The following is a 12,999-nucleotide window of genomic DNA, read 5'->3' on the forward strand; positions in this document are numbered from 1 at the left end:
GGCTTCAAATTGAGATATAAACCACACACTGACAAACTGCTGAAGATTTACTGTACAACAAATTAAGGGGGTTTCAGTTGCCTCATTGTTTTGTAAGGGAATATTGAGCACTTATCCATTATTCTTTTGGGAATATCTAAAGAGCTTTGCATGGGGAGAGAAAAGGCAATGAGTATTACATGATTAGCTATGTGGGAAAGAATGCATTCTTTTTCTTCTTTGGCACTTCAGCTGATAATGGCGGGATACAGACCGCCCAAAAAGGGTGGTCTCCCGCCACCCTCGTTTGTTGCGTGAGAGAGCCACAGCGGATAAACTGTGCGGTTCCCTCACGCAACAAAAAGAAGCCACAAAAAGCGGCTTCTTCCTGCGGTGCCATTATGACGCTGCAAGGCACCAATGGCGCACTTGCAGCGTCATGAAGGCGCTGAGACATGTGGACGCTAGGCATCTGGCAAGTAAAAATGACGCCCCCATCACATGCTAGGGGTGAAGCCAGAATGGATGCTGCGTCCTTGGCCAACCCCTAGTATGTACTGGGGGCGGCACAAAGGCCAATTTAAATCAGGCCTATGCTTCCTTTAAAGCCATTATTGAAATTGTGAAATGATGTACTGTAACTCCCAGCATTCCTCACTGTTGTCTATGTTGGTTAAAACTGCAAGGTGAAGACTTTCTCAGGCCCTGAGATTTCCAAACCAAAACTTGAGACTTGGGATGAGACTTAAGTGATGTCACAGAGATTGGGCCCTGGTGATGTCACAAAGGTGATATCATTAAGCATAATTAGATAAGCATCACTCACTGTTGCAGAGAGCGTATCATTCAATTTTTAAAAAATACCAAGACTAACAAGGAGCAAAATATAGATATGTTCACTTTACATGACAGTGTTCTTGCCCTGAGATTCCTCCTAGTTGTCCAAACCAGAAAAGAGGAGGCAGACCCTAAGATCTGGGAACCCTAATGATGACTAAAGTCACTAGCAGCTGCATTCCAACAACTTCTGGAAAAGCACACAATTCCTACAGTTGCTTTAAAGTACAAGACCTTCCTCAGAGGTTGGTTCTAATTATGCAAGTATTTAGACTGAAGCCTTGAAATTTTGGTTAAATATTATAGAGGTTTGGCAATACAGTATATTTACACAGAAGTTCTCTGTGATGTTGAGGGCTATGTTTCAACAATAGGAAAAGACAATAGAACCAGTTTGTTGCAATAACATTTGTTTTTATGAGATTCATTGCACAAACAAATATACAAACTTGAGATTTTCACATTCTTATTACAGCTAAATATGGAATTCTTAATATGATTAAATATGGAATCAGTTAACAAATTGACAGCAAGTTAAACTGAGTTTCATGTGTTATAAAATGTGGATAGGTTGACTTTTTAAGAAATACTTAAGGATATGGCCTGACAAACTATTATATTATTATATTATTTGTTTTGTATAAGGATAGCCAGTTTATTCTTCTGCAGCTAAAAGGTTTAGGAAAACATGCAGAATAGCCCCATACATGTTGATTCAGAGGAAAGTCCTACAGTGGAATTTCTTCCCAGATAAATATGCAGATATAGCCAAGGTAGTCTGTTTTCACATAAAAAGACATAAAGAAATCTAGTATCACCTTTGAAACTAACTGGGAAAACGAAATTTCTAGCACAGGCTTTTGTGAACACTATCCACTGAAGTATACTGTACTAGAAATGATTTCTTCCCATTTAGTCTCAAAGATGCTTCTATATGTATAGAATTGAAGTCAGATATATATGTAGGTATAGAATTGCAGTCCTGTCCACATCTACTCAGAAGCATATCCTATTGGCTCCACTGGAATATTTGTTGTTTTTGTTGTGTGTCTTCAAGTCATTTCTGACATACGGTAATCCTAAGGTGAACCTTGGCAAGATTTGATCAGAGCAGGATTGCCTTTTCCTTCCTCTGAGCCTGAAAGAGTTTGATTTGCCCAGTGCTACTTTGTGAGTTTCTATGGCTGAGCAAGGAATCTAACCCTGTTCTCCAGAATCGTAGTCCAACACTCAAACCACTACATGATGCTGGGTCCATTGGAACCTATTTCCAAGTAAGTGTGTACAGGAGTCCATGCTACTTTACTGTTCATTCAGATAAAGTTTTGAATGTAGTGTACAGGGTAATGTACTAACTTCCTAAAATATTTTACAAGTTATAGAGGAGGTGCAGGTCAGTTTAGAGATAATAGCCCAAAAGCAATCGAATTTTATTAAACCCGTTAAATCACTGGAATAGAAATTACATAAATGTTGAATGACTCACTAAATCCCATTGGTCAGTCTTAACTCACACTGACAGCTGGGTTTAGGCCAATGTTCTTTAGACTCTTTAAATGAAGTTTAAACTGAAGGGAAGAGTGAGAGGAAAGACAATAGAATTGGAAATTATGATGCTCTTCCAAAAGAATTATGATGCTCTTTTAAAAAGATTGGTTGGATAGATGGTTGATTTATATCTCACCTTTCCTCATAGGTGTCCATGGTGGCTAAGAACTTGCATAAAAACCTCTCTAAAATCAGAAATCACATTCAATTTTTAAAAACACAAACAATAGAACCTACATGTTTCAGGCATCTGAAAATCCTGCAATTGTTTTTTTTGATATCTGATTGTTTTCAAGTTAAGGCATGCAGAAGTATTGCTTGTGCACTGTGGCACTGGAGGTATCGCCTGCTTCCGTATAATCTGCCTCGCACCCTCAGGTCCTCTGGGAGGAATCTATTGCAGCCTTTAAAAACCAGACTAACTGCTACCTCCCAGAGGGCCTTCTCTGCAATTGCTCCCAAACTATGGAATGGTCTGCCAGACAAGATCCATCAAATTGCCAGCTTAGACAGCTTTAAAAAAGCTGTCAAGACAGATCTCTTCTGGCAGGCCTTTCCTGAACAAAAGTGCCCGGCCACAGAATGACTGCCCCTCACATCATGTATCAGCCTACCACTCTGTCCTCGCTGTATTTTTTATTGTGTTTTTAATAGATGTTTTAATTGTAACTTGTTTAATCCTGTTTTAAGGGGGGAATTTGGGACATAAATTTGTAAATGTGGATTTTAACGTGTTGTAAGCCGCTTTGATTGTCTTGTCACAGAAAAGCAGGATATAAATAAAAGTTTTATTTATTTATTATTATTTATATGTATCCTGAGTATTCAGTAATTTTATGTGAGTTAGTATCTGGGCTATGGCAATACAGATATATAGAATTATAAAGAAAGAATGGCTTGGTTAATGAGAGATTATAATAATGGATGGACATCTGTCAGTAGTGCTTTGATTGTGTATTCTTGTGTGGCAGGAGTTGGACTGGATGGACCTTGTGGTCACTTCCAATTCTATGATTCTATGACAGATAGTTCTGATATGAGCTGAAATATTTGGGGATTCACATGGTAAGTTTCTGGATGGCTAGTATTTCATCCAAATGTAAGTATAGATTTGGATTTGCTTTTTGAGCTATCAAAAGCATTGGATATTATTAAGAATAGCTCTGAGGGAAAACAGAAGCAAAGGGCAAAGTGAACAAAATGGAAGATCTAAATGTTTCAATCTAAATGTTGACCTACATTTGGTCATTCTTTGGTCTGCTTCTGCAAGTCACTGATGTATTCACAATATTGACTGTAGGTGACAGTAGGATACTAGACATTGTGATGGGGATAGATTATACATTGTTGTATTACTTGGAACACCTGGAACAATCTCTTATATGAACCTTTACTCATTCCACATGCAAGCTTTACTTCAGAGAGTTATCTACAAGGCAAGGAGGAAAGTTACTAGTAACAACCATTGTGGGATTTAAAAAAGAATTGCGAATGGCAGAAATCTATGGGGTTTGATCAAGCAGTGATTTAAATATCCAGCAGGTGGCAGTGACCAAACCAATTTTGGGTTTCCCTAAGCCGTTCAACAATAGAAGCAGCAGCAAGTGCCGGCTGCAGCTGCTGAGCCAGAGAGTCTGTTTCTCGGTTGCTTTTGCTGCCTCACTTCACTTCAGTTGCTGTTAACTGAGGTGCTTTTCTTTGCAGCCTGGACTATTGTACATACCACTCTTGGGGACTCTTGAGCTTGGTGCTGACTGGAGATGGCTAACATGTGGATTCTTTACCTGGCATGGGTTGAACAGACATAGCCCTGAGGTGAGACACGCATGCATCCTACTCAGTGGGATACTTTTGAGCCTCTACCTATTTGTGCTTTTGCTTATCATCTGCCAAATCAAATTCACCTGTCTGTCCACTCTGTTGCTTTCAGCTAAGGTACTGTATCAGGCAACTAATAGTGGATGATGGTCATTATTTCTTCCAATTAGCACTGAGGTTAGTGCCTTGGAATTGCCTCTAGGTTACTGAGGTAAAGGCTGATCAGATGCAATAGAGGACAAAGCTCTTAGCCTTGAGCAGCTATACTGAAAGGGGAGCGGTGTTGAGTGAAGCTTTTCTTCTCCTTATAGAACTGTGACAGAAGAAGTTGTACCTGTCAAAACTCTTTCTCTCTATATATATATTTACATAATTATTAATGGTATGAAATTCCTGTCAGCTGTTGCTGCTCCAGAGGTGATACCAATTTGAAATAAGGGGGGGGGGGGGGGGGAACAACCTGTGATGACTATGGAGACCTAATTTTGTTCTCTGGAGAGTGGGGAGAAAAACATCAGGAATCACAAATCTTTAATCACATTACCCAAGATTCTTCATCAGCCTTCTGCTGTGACCTTGTTTTTCACTTTTGTCTATAAATTAAGGTGCATGTGTATTTGGGTATGAGTCCCATATAGCTCAAGGAGATGTACTTCTCAGCAGGTCTGTTTAGAGCTGTAGTCCTACTGGCCCTAAGGGCAGTGCACAAAATTACAACTATGCTTGTACAAATATTCCTAAACCAAAGTCTAATTTAGGATGTGCTGTACCTTAAAGAATAGGCATGTTCAGCTTTTGTTCTCAAAAATTCCATTTTATCCCTTTTATTCTCCCCATTCATCTGCTACCACCAATCTCTTTCCGCTGTATTGATCTGAAGAAGTAAAAGTTTGCTCTTGTTTCTGTTTCTAATTTTAAACTTCTTTGGATCTAGATTCAAAACAAACAACTTTCTCCTTCTAAAGATCCTATGCTAGCATCTCCTCCACCTCTCTGTGGTTTTATAGTGTGTACTTTGCATTGTCTAAGTTTAGGATGTTCAACACACTCTTCTGTGAAGAGAGTCAGCTTTGCTTCTTGTCAATACAAGGTAGCAAATGTGAAAAGAGTTTCCTCTTCAGATGCTTTCAGCCTGGGTTCATGTGCAGTGAATGGACTGAACATTTCCTTTTTTTGTCCTCCTTTTTTTCTAGTTTCTCTCTGTTTGGATTTCTTAATAAACTGTCATCACATTGAAAGGAAAATGAATTATATGGGGGGAAAGACAAACCTAAGCATCTGACAACCCGCCTACAGTTTTTAAAAAAACAATAGACTCTTTTTATAAAAAATGTCCTTGAACCACTGCAGTTGTAATTAGCTCTACAGTGTGTTGTTTAGTTTTTATTGCTGAAGCAAAGTGAAATGAAAGGTGGCTGTAACAAAGCTATTTTGCTCAAAGATTTAAATGATTTATTGGAAAATCGTTGCTTTTTTTCCTTGACAACTTTTAATACAGTGCTTCAAAATATTTGTTTTTTGGTTTCAAAGCTGTGCAGAAGACTTTGGGGATTACACCAGGTTGATTCAAAGTGACCTAACAACATCCTTTTGAACCCGTCTACTAATGCAGTACTTTGGCAATATCTAGCTTATCCATATGTGAATTATAGTAATCCTGATCAATGATATATATGATATCTTCTAGAAATGACTTGTTTCTGATAATGCTACCCTAGATTTCTCACTTTCCCTAAAAGGAATCAGTTATTTATTTTTGGTAGCAGAACATTTTTGTTTACATGTCCATTAAGGACCATCATACCTTTTCAATCTGTAAAACAGATGAAAATTGGTGAATGTTGAGAAAAAAATAGAATTGTTAAAATTCTAGCTATGACTGTAGGCAGCATTCATTGGTGAATTATCCTAAAATGGAGAAATAGCCATGAAATTCTCATTCATGACATCCATATGGAATTGTCAGTATTCATTCATATCAGCAACTGTGACTTATAAGTGTATGTCATGTGTGTGTGAATATCAATATTGGTAGTGGTGTGGGTTCAATAGGGAAGAAAAAACATTGTAAGCAATAACTTCATGTACGATCTACCAAATGCCACAAATGTACACAAGCTTTCAAGTACTCCAGAACTTTTTATCAGGATAGTGGTATAAAATTTAGGTAATGGGGCAAAAAAAAAAAGGAAAGTTGCTCAGCCGTATGTTGCAATCTCAAAGTAAGGACTGCAGAATTAATGAGTCACTATTAGATATACAGGTATCAGGTTATGCCTGACAATGCATACTGGGATGGAAAAGATATGATAAGTCCTCTCCAGAAGTGTTAGGGTCACACTAAATTTGGAAAGTCCGTTGATGCTTACAAAAGATAATGTTTGTATGGGGGTGGTATCTTATTTTAACATTTATCTGGAAACACTAAGGCTGAAGTGAACTTAAACTACCCTTATCCATGTGCCACTTTTGATACTAAAATTAAAGAGAGGAAGCCATTCCCCATAGTTCCTTTGCTCAAAAAAATGTGGCTGCCTATGTCACTTGTTTTTGTTTTGTTTTTTAGCTATTAAAAACTAAACAGTCCCATGTCCTTGAGCAGCCAGATCATCCTTGGTGTGGTCAATATAATGGAACTTGCACATTTTTAAAAGCTGCTGCTGTTGCTGCTTCTTCTTATTCACAAGTCAGCTAGTGTTTTCAATATTGTTAATAATTTAAGTATAGCTGTTCTTATCATTGGCAAAAAAAAATCCCCAACCAAACTGCTTTTAGTTTTGTGCTTCCAGCTTTGCATATGTTTGTTTATCTGTTTAGATGGTTAAAATCAGAATGGTGTATTAGAAAATGGATTATGGAGCTGTCAGTCATACTTTTTTTAGAAGCCTAAGAGCCTCATGTTTGCACAAAAGCCTCACAGGAACATATGGTATTCCAAGGCAAGGCTCCAGAACAATACGTGTAGCATGTCACACCTCTTAGTTTCTCAGCATCCCACTTCTTGAAGGTTTTGCTTCAGTCACTTAATCTACAAGCCCTGGTGGTGCAATGGTTAAATGCCTATACTGCAGCCGCTCACTCACAAACCATAAGGTTGCGAGTTCAGCATCAGCCAGGGGCTCAGGCTCAACTCAAGCTTACATCCTTCCAAGGTTGCTAAAATGAGTACCCAGCTTATTGGGGGCAATTAGCTAACAGTTGTAAACTGCTCAGAGACTGCTTAGGTCAGTGGTTCTCAACCTTCCTAATGCCCAGACCCTTTAATACAATTCCCCATGTTGTGGTGACCCCCAACCAATAGTCTCGGTTCCTAAGACCATCAGAAATATGTGCTTTCTGATGGTCTTAGGCGACCCCTCTGAAAGGGTGGTTTGACCCCCAATGGGGTCGCAACCCACAGGTTGAGAACCTCTGGCTTAGATGGTATGAAGTGATATATAAATGAAGATGCTATTGCTATTGCTACAATGATGACTATCAAATGAAATCTGTATACTTTAGATATAACAACCACTTTGGGTTGTAACAATCAAATGTGAGCACCATTTTTGGTTGTAGTTATTACTTTGCTGAACAGAAGAAAAAGAGCAGGATAGCAGAGGGAGGAAAAAGAAAGGAGCTAAGTACTAAAGATTGACTGAATTCTCTAGTTGGAAACAGAACTTAGATATCTTCCTTTTTAAACTACTGTTCCAATGGCTGGGGCAGTAATACAACTGGATGATTTTGTATCATATAATAATAGTTGAAAGGGATCCCATGGGCCATCAGTCCAGGATCTACAGATAGAATATTCCCAGAAGGTAACTGATCAGGCTCTTTTTGAGGAAATCTAGGGGAGACTAATGAGCCCAGAAGATTCTGGACTAATGCTTAACCACTGTTTCTATATGTCTGATATCTTGGAATGAAGTAAAGAAAGAGCACCGAACTAGAAAGAAAGAAAGAAAATAAATACTTTTTACTCATAGTTTTGCTTCATAAATTCACTTCAGTCATAGTACCCTCCTGGCTACAGTAATAGAGCTGTTGTTTTTTCTTTTGTTTTTTGGTTCCCTGATGCTAAACATCATATTTGTCTATTAAAAAATAATCATAATGCATCTGATGAAGAAGTCACGAAATTCTGCTGGTTTGGCTAACATGGGTTACTCCCACTACCAAGATGAATGGATAGCTAGGCAGGAAAAGGTATCTCTTAAGAGTAGAAATGATAAAATGAGCATCTGTAACCGTATGCATGCCCAGCTGGCTCTCTAAATTAAAAAAAAATCAGGAGAAAGAAAGGATTCAGAAGCAAGCAGAGCCAACTGATGCTGTCCCAGATGCTGATACTGGGAATTTTTGTCACTGTTGCTATCACTGGCTGCTCTCTGAGTGGTCATATACAGCTTCCCTGGGTTGTCAGGACTAGGACTTTGGCCTTGAAGTCCAGCTCTAGATTCAGTCATTTTGTCTGAAAGACATCTTCTGCAGTTTATCTCTCTTGAACAAGACAATGTAAAATGTTGTTTGCCCATATTGAAGCTTACTGGTTGAAACACATATATAAAAAACATTTATATGTGTGCAATTTAGAGCATGGAGCTTTATTCTGTTGGCTTTGTGGTGGTGGTGGTTGTGTTCCTCTCCTTCTTTCAAGGGATGTATTTATGCACAGATGGATATCAGCTGCTGCCCATAGGCCACCACTGTTGGTTGAGCTACAGCACAGCAACTGTCATATAACCACTTACTAAATGCTAAAGCAGGAGCCTCCTCATAATTGTTTATAGTCCAGTGAACTTCAAGTGACCCAAGGAAATGGATGAAGGCACATGTCCCACCCATTCTGACCTAGGGGAAAATGTATGACAAATTATGTTAAGAAGATTTCTTAATTTGGAAACTAATATTTCTTAATAGTACTTCAACACCTGAGAAGTGCCGTTGATAAATATTCTCATCAGTGTAACTTTTACATTCAGACTATTTGCCTTACATATGAAAAGGGCCCAAGTAAAAACAAAGCTGTAATAAAATTCCTTCATTAATCCAAAATATACAATTAGCCAATGTGAGGTGAGGGGACAATCCTAATTAGCAAAAATTACCTAATTGTGTCTCCAGTTTTGACAGTCTTGGGTTTGTTATATTGTATTTCCTATCTTTCCTCGAAGAAGCTCAGAGCAAGATATTGTCTTCATAACAATCCTCAAGGGTTGGCTAAATCAGGGAATGTAAAGGCTCTGCAAAGATCACTCCCTGTGGGTCAAACTACATATTATGTGCAAATGCACAGCTAACTGAGAATCATTTCAGGAGAAGAAACCATGCTAGCTGGGGGAGTCTGTGATTTTTAATCCAAATATATAGCTTTCCCCAGCTGGGTGGCTATCTAGTTACTATTACTTCTTTGTTTTCTAATATAGCTATATCAGGAGCTGCATCCACACTGGAAAAATAATGCCACAGTTCAATGTTATGGAATTCTGGGAATTTTTTGTGACACCAGAACTCCCTACATAGAAGGCTAAATGTCTCACAAAACTACAATTCCCAAAATTCTATAGCACTGAGCCATGGCAGTGGTGTCAAAATGGATTATTCCTGCCATGTGGATGCAGCTTCAGTTAGAATAGTGGATATGCTTGTTGGTATTACTTCTTTAATAAAGCTTTGGTATCAATGGCAGAAATAAAATGGAAAGAATAAGGACCACAAATATGTGGACAAGTTTAACAAATTTCAGCAAATCTTTTATTCAAAACCAACATGTCCTTGTAAAATGAAACAACCAGGTGAGGCAACCCTACCATAAGTAAAGACAAAAAAAAAAAAAAAAAAAAAAACCAAAAACATTTTTGAACCTTTTGGAGACAAGTTGAAGACAAGTGTCATTAGCCTCCACTTTTCTTATGATTTCCATTTTGGTACCAGATGTATAGATTTGTGCTTAATATGCTAGAGGTAATTGGTGAGCCATGTTTGTCCAGTTTCTTTTTCTCTCTATTTTGCTGTTTGTGCATATTTGATAAATGATTCTCGAGGTAGCTGCTGTTTACCTTGCCTGTTTTAAGCAGACACAGAAGATTATCACACGGAGAAAAGGGATGGGAGAGAAGTGGGATGCTCCTGTCCTTATCGCGCAATTGCATGAAGATTATCACATGACATCCAGCAATGTCTCAGTCATCCCATCCATGAAGTGGAATGGTCCTGTCACTTTTCATTAACAGGAAACTACTGTTAATGAAAAGTGACAGGACCATTCCACTTCATTGACCATGCTGGCTGAGGATGCTAGGTTGGGGCAGTCTTCCATAAACATTTTGTGATCACTGTGCCAGTTCATCATGTCAGATCAATCATGATCAAGAAGCCTCTCTTTTCATCTAATGTAGCTCTCTGGAATTCTGGATATGTTACCATGAAATGAAACATTTCTGACTGTTTCTACTGTTCTTTGAATGTTCTTATCAAAATACAAGTTTGTATGATTTCCTGTATTATTCTTCTTTGAATATTTTGGAGGAGGGCTTAGAAGATCATAGAATCATACAGTTGAAAGAGATCACAAAGACCATCCAGTCCAACACCTTGCCATGCAGGAATGCACAATCAAAGCACTCCCAACAAATAGCCATTCAGCCTCTGTTTATAAACCTCCAAAGACTAAGACTCCACCACACTGTGAGTCACCATATTCCACTGCCAAACAGCATATTTTATTGTCAAACAGACTTGTTTCAAGCTACACACCTCCAGCCAGTGTGACAGTCTACAGTGGTAAAAGACTGGTTGACCTAAAGAATTTCATCAGCTTAAGTCAAATTCATTACTTACCAGAAGAAAGTTTTTTAAAAAAATCAAGGCTGGTGTCTTCTTCTGCCACTGAGACATCGGAAAACACAGTGGAGCTAACAACAACAACAACAACATCTTTATATCCTGCCTACTCCAGTTAGGATCAAGGTGGCTTACAGTAAAAGCAATCTGGTACATAGTAAAATGTCAATACACAATAACCCCAAATTGTTAAGTCAGTGTGTTAAAAGCAGAAAAGCAGTGAGCATCAAGGAAGTTTTCATGTTTGGTGGGTTAAAGGGTAGAAACCCAGTGATAGTATTGCATTGTGGTTGCCATAAGTCGTAAATGACTTAAAGGCACACAACAATAGACCCTACCCCTCTATATTCAGTGCTGCCACCACGGGCACCTTTTCTGAATCCAGACTCTCATATACTGGAGGCCAAAAGTGTATAACCACAAACAAAAAAATCTTTATTTACAGAAGGTAAACATAACAGAGCAGATTACACAATCTACTCTTTTATCTCACTCTAATTCTGACCCTTACCAACCACTCAGTTTAAACTACCTTCTCTCACTCCAACCCCAGTCTAACTCAAATCCTTTTTCTAACTACACTCTTCTCAGATCCTGGGCTAATTCACTGCCAACTCAAACTAAACTCCCACCATCATTCATCATTATGCAAATCTCCTAAACATTGAACCAATGACCATTCATGTCAATGTTCCATTCTCTCCCTCATCCCAGCTACTTACCTCACACTCTTAATATACAATCAATATATCAAATATCCTCAAATACAAACCCATGACACCCCAATCCAGAATTCTGACCAGAGTTCTGTGCTTATAGTTATCATACTGCTCTTCTTTCACCACTATCACCCAGCTTCCTGCCACCACCACCATTAATGTTAACTACAACTGAAACTTTTAGAGAAAACAGAAGTCTAGAAAGGGGCTATTTCCAACAGAAAGCTATAATTCAGAAAAGTTACTTTTTGATATGGGGAGTTCTGGGAGTTGTAGTCCAAAAAACGGCATTTCCAAGCCATGGAGGAAAATTGTGTGAAACTTTAGTTAGACTAGAACTGCATCCAGAATATAAATCTGAATCTTTAACCCTTGGAATTCCCAACTGGTGCAAATTTAAGCAGGCTTTCTTTAAAACTAGGTATAAATATCTACTTTGGCCCATATTAGATTGTATCACAGTCATAGATTATGGTAGCAAACCAGTATACACTTAGAGCTGTTTCACACTGCACAGTTTTAGTACTATAAGCCTACTTTAACTGCCATGGCTTCATCTTATAGAGTTGTGGGGTTTATGGTTTGAAGGGGCACTGTGGCTGAGAATTCCAAGTGATTTCCCCTAAAATGTAAATCTCAGGATTGTATGGAATGTTGCCATGGGAGTTAAAGTGGAATCATAGTGCTATGACTGTGTAGTGTGAAAGGTCCCTCACCCAGGATTTAGTTCCATTCAGTACAGTCATTCTTACTGCTGAGAACCCATGCATACGATTAGGCAGTTGCTGACAGAGTTGCTGAAACATGGTGAAAGCTAGATAAAAGTAAAATGAAACAATTTGATTAAACTACTCTTTATCTCAGAAAGAAAGTTTGGCCAAAGTATATCAGCATCCATTCACGTAAATCAGACTCCAAGGATGAGTACTTTCTGAGACCATTCAGTCTCAATCATTTCAATTAAGCATGCACTTAACTCTATACCATGGAAAGAATTGGAACTAAAATTGGTGGAAATGTACCCATAGATTGTTCTCAAAATGTTATACAGTCCACAGCATTGTCACTCAGACCATCGCCTTAAGATGTTGTTTTAGTTGAAGATTCAATTTTCAGGAGTGATCAAAGGTTGGCTACATTTATAATGTTGTTCAGCTCTCTGGCTAATACCAGAATTCTGCATGGAGTTGATAAGAGACAGCTGTGCCTCATTAACTTCACTAATACAAGCAATAACTTCCTAAGTCAACTCAAATTGTGAAAATTCTCC

At 38.4% G+C, this 12,999-nt stretch overlaps 1 protein-coding gene across 1 annotated transcript in view; it reads left to right on the forward strand.

The window, feature by feature from the left end:
• The first annotated feature begins 4,030 nt into the window (after positions 1 to 4,030).
• LOC149319699 (5-hydroxytryptamine receptor 1F-like) overlaps positions 4,031 to 12,999 on the forward strand; it is a 177,607-nt gene continuing 168,638 nt past the window's right edge. Inside the window, exon 1 of the mRNA XM_089512214.1 lies at positions 4,031 to 4,179. The gene's annotated coding sequence lies outside the window, so the exon portion shown is untranslated. The remainder of the gene's footprint in view (positions 4,180 to 12,999) is intronic.

The sequence above is a fragment of the Sceloporus occidentalis genome, unplaced genomic scaffold (genome assembly GCF_023333645.1).
Source record: "Sceloporus occidentalis isolate IW3139 unplaced genomic scaffold, rSceOcc1.0.p SCAF_2, whole genome shotgun sequence".
Classification (NCBI taxonomy): Eukaryota; Metazoa; Chordata; class Lepidosauria; order Squamata; family Phrynosomatidae; genus Sceloporus; species Sceloporus occidentalis.